A 5,029-nucleotide genomic window follows, 5' to 3' on the forward strand; every position below is an offset into this window, starting at 1 on the left:
CTACTATACTCTGTAAAGTAGACATCAGGAGAGCAATCACTCTCAAGGCCCCGAAATATTTTTCTACACCTGCTGAAAATTTGTATTCCTTGTCTACGAGCTTCTAGGTAGTCTGTTAGACCCAAATTAGTACAAGAATCGAGTTATCAGTAAAGTTATCTTCAGCAAGGCCTAAAATATTGTTCAACAGCTGCTGGAAATTTTTATTTCTTGTCTTCTGGCTACTAGACATATTTTTTTTTATCAATAAAATGTTTCCGATATTTAATTTTGTTCTTGTAAGTTTTGAGATGGTGTATGTACGATTTAAAATTACGCAAGTCTTTTGTACGTTTTTGTATGCCAACTACGTTTAAAATCCGGGTTTACGGCTAGTTACATCTTCAAAAATCAAATTTACGTTTTCAACGTCTGTTAAAATTATGATCATATACATACATATTTAAAATCAGCGTGGAATGACAACGAAACAACAAATACTGAAGAACCCGTTGCAAGCACAAGTAAAGCGGAAAATGATAGTGAAAGATTACGAATAAACGATGATGAAATAGATGAAGAGCATAGCGATTATGAAAAAGAAAATGAGAATGAAGCTGCAGAAGGAAACAGGAGAATTAAAGAATGGCTCATTGAAGAGATTAAAAAAGGTTTATTATCATTCTGTTCATAATTTTAACCCTTCGACTACACATATATACACAACTCGCAAAAATTAAGGGATATAAAAAAGTTCATAATTTTAAGCGATTTTCAACATGCTGTAACTTGAATGAAAATGGTCGTACAGCAAAAATAAAAATAGCAAATTGCTGCTTCAAGTTTCTAGTTTACACGGTTCTAGAGTAATCCTAAGAAAAACACTGCAAAAAAAAATTTTCAAATTTTTGCTCGTTTTAAAAAAGGTCAATGGGCTTTAATCAATTTTTTTTTTTTTTTGATAATCTTACCTAAAGCACTTTTCGGTAATTTAATGCCCTTTAATTTGCTGCCCTAAATAAGTTTCTACGACGATTTGGCGCGGAGTTATCTTTGATCAAAACAAAAAAGTCCTTTTTGACTTTGATAATTAATAACTCGGGACACATTGGTCATACAGGGAATGTACTCTTTAATTTTTATATCTTTCTTTTAGTCACAAACAATATTTCTCCAATCCGAGACATTATTCGAAAAAATTAAAAAGAAATTTGGAATCTTTTTTATATCCCTTAATTTCTGCCAGTAATGTATTTTAACTCTTATTGTGATAAAAAAAATTAGCCATTGGGACAAATGAAGAAATTGAAAAAGAAGAAAGGATTGAAACGGACACAGGGGTGGAAAGAGACATTATTGGTGAGGAAACAAATGGAGACTTAAATGTTAATGAAGAATTGATAGTGCAAGAAGAGAAAGAGACGGTTGAGCCTTGATCAAGTAGAGTTAATGAGGTGGACATAGATATACTAAGGAGTACGCTTATTTGCGACCACAATGATTTTATGTTGGAAGAGAACAAAGGTACTATCAGTCATAAAAATAAATCTAAGCAACTACACTAACGCGAGAAATTAAAGGATCAGTAAAATTTTAGAAATTTTTTAGTGATTTTTGCAAGGTGGTAACTTTGTGAAAAATAATCGTATGGAAATTAAAAAAAAAATTTTAAAGCTTTAAATCTCTATTTTCTAGACCTTTTGATCAAAATTTGTTTAGAGTCACAGTTGTTGCTCAATCAAGAGAAATTTCGCAAACCAAAAATTTTCGAAATTTTTTATTCATTTTTAAAGACCCACGAGCAAAGGAAAAATTTTTTTTAGCTAAGCCAATGCACATATCACTGAGCAAATATATTCAGCTTTAATTTGCTCTTTTCATTAGCGTTGTTCGATGATTTGTCGTACAGATATCAGGCTTCAAACGAAAAAGGATGCTTTCGGCTGTGATCATCGATATCTCAGCTACGAGACCTGTACAAAACTTGTTCCTTTAATTGTTTCGTAAAATTTTGATCAATCGCCCCAGAAGAAGGGTTTGAAAAATCAATTAAAAAATTTACAGGGTTATTCGAAGTACATTAAGCTACAAAAAAACCTGTCAACATTAGTCTTTCTTTGTACTTATTTCTAATAGATGTTAAGAGTTTAAAAACAAATTTGTCCCAAAAATGATGAAGGGGATTTATCGGGGATTGCTTCCGGTTTGTAAAGCTTCCCCTCAACTTAACGAGCGATCATTGGTAGTTGAGATGTAGACGATTGACACAAAAAGGATTCATTTTCGTTTGTAGGCTGATATCTCTGCAACCAACTGTAGTGAAAAGCTACTAAAAACAGCAAATTAATGTTGAACATAAACTAAAATAAATTAATTGACTTAGCAAATTTTGTAATTTGCTTATAACTTTGTTTAACATTTGTCCCTATATTTTTAGTACTAAAATCCAAACGAAATCTCGACCAACTGAACGAGACGGCAAAAAAAAAAAAAAAAAAATTGTCACAGGAAAAAGAAGAAAAAAATAGGCCCAACCCAAAAGTAGTCGCTGCTGAGAAAATTGATAAAAGTAAATTAGTCCGAATTGAAGTGAACAACAGCGACAAATGGCGATTAATTAAAAAATAATAAATATACAAAATTCGTTAGATTCATGTTTCATTATTTATTTTGAGTATTTATTCTCATTTGACTCTTATCATTGATTTTGAGTACTTGATGATTTTTCCTGTCCGTTTTCAATGGAGAACTATGGAAGAAACCACGTGGGAAGGTGTTGGAGACTGATTTGACTCTTATTATTTATTTTGAATATTACGTAATATATTCCGTAAGTTTCTGATAGTAGACTTCAAAAGAAACCAACTGGAGTGGTCGGGCTCCGATTTGACTCTTATTATTTATTTTAAGTGCTTCATACCATATTCAGTACATTTCCGATAGTGAACGACGAAAGAAACCAGCTGGGGGAGCTGTCGGGCTCCGATTTGACTCTTATTATTTATCGTGAGTACTTGATAATTTATTCTGTCGGTTCTCAATGAAGAACTATGGAAGAAACCACGTGGGGAGGTGTTGAAGTCCGATTTGACTCTTATTATTTATCGTGAGTACTTGATAATTTATTCGGTCGGTTCTCAATGGAAAGCTATGGAAGAAACCACGTGGCAGATGTGCCAGAGTCCGATTTGACTCTTATTATTTATTTTGGGTACTTGATCATGTATTCGGCACGTTTCCGATGGTGAACTTTGAAAGAAACCACCTGGATCAGGTGTCGGGGTCCGATTCGACTTTTATTATTTATTTAAACTACTCAGTAACGTATTCTGTACGTTTACGGTAAAATCCTACGAAAGCGGTCATCGAAATTTACCAGCATTATTAGTTCTTATTAGCTATCGTTTTTTAATTTTGTGTAACGGTGTAAATGTTGTTATTTATTTAACTATTTTTTAGTTATTATTATTTTTTTTTTTTTTTATAATTGTTCCAGTGTATAGCCGCATGTACGACCTTTTACACTTTTTGCCTTTACATCGCAACTGCTTCCTTTCCTTATCTGCTTTTCATTGTGCGGCTGTGGCCCGACTTGTGCTTATACTGTACTGTACCATTACGGTGATACCCTATCCTCCACCTTGGCTGTGGGGGTATAGGGGCAAGGGAAACCACAGAGAAAACCATTGCCAGTACAGTTCGGTTTGGGTGATGCTTTAGTGATCGGTAAAATTCCCATTTTACCGATCACTAGCTCTTCATCCCGTGCCTAACGCCCAGAGACCTCCGATCGAGCTCAACGCGTGGCTAAGCGGTCACCCAGCCAAATTGCGACCATGCTCGGTGCTACTTAACTTCGGTGATCGCCCGAGCCACACGAGAATCGATCGGCTGTCTCTGCCGCTATTTTAGTTATTATTATTTTATCGGTACTTTTTGAAATTTTTATTTTTTAGTTCATTTCTTACACAATAGATAGTGTTGACATACTATTCTTTGGGAACGCCATGTTGGTTGGGGTGGATGCGACATGGGGCGATTGGAACATGGGGCAAATGAAATACAGTCTATTATTTATTGATATAAATTATTATATTATTATTTAATCTTATTTCTACTAAATATTATTAACTTATTAATTTTAAATATTTATTATTGGTTATTTAATATTTAAAAAATAAATCAATAAATTTAACACAAAATTTGTGATTAAAATTACAATCGAATATTAAATTAAAAGAATAAATATTTAAAATCAATAATCCAATACTATTTTGTATGAAGTACATATATAATATATATTTATTATTCTCTAAATTTAATATTTTTTATAATTTATGAAATATTAAATTTTGAAAATAATAAACATTTTTAAAATAATTAAAGAAATTTAATTAAAAAATATTACATAGTAATGAAAATTGAATATTTACTTAAATTATTAATTCTTAATATTAATTTCTCTACAATAAAATTTGCTCATCAACCTCAGATTCTATTATTCTAGATTTTATGACTATAAATGGTACTTTTCAATTTCTATTCCAGTTCTTAAGATGGATAGAACAAATGCGGAAGTTTGTAAGCACTGTCACAATTGGAAGATGCTATGGTAGTGGACATAATTTAAAAATAACATTCGAACAATATCATAAAATTTATGTTATACTTAATGGAAGAAAATAAATATTTATTTATTTAATTTTTCAAATTTTAACTAATTTTTATCATATGTGTTGTCGATCTTTTTCTAGTTATTTTATTATTTTATTGTAATTAATTATTTGTATTATACTGTATATTTTCACATCCTGAATGATTTTTAAAACTCAATAAATAACCAGTTATTTTAAAGTTACTTCTATGGTTTCTAATTTTTTTCAAGTGTAAACATTTTTTAGAGCTTTTTTTTGGATAAAAATACAAATATATTTTTAATTTATACTGAATTCCATTTCTACTTTTATGCAGAATGATAAACACTATTTTAGTGTTTAAAGTGTACTAAACATTATTAACGTTTAATGTTAACACACATAAAGTGTTTTAG

The sequence above is a fragment of the Microplitis mediator genome, chromosome 10 (genome assembly GCF_029852145.1).
Source record: "Microplitis mediator isolate UGA2020A chromosome 10, iyMicMedi2.1, whole genome shotgun sequence".
In the NCBI taxonomy this organism is placed as follows: Eukaryota; Metazoa; Arthropoda; class Insecta; order Hymenoptera; family Braconidae; genus Microplitis; species Microplitis mediator.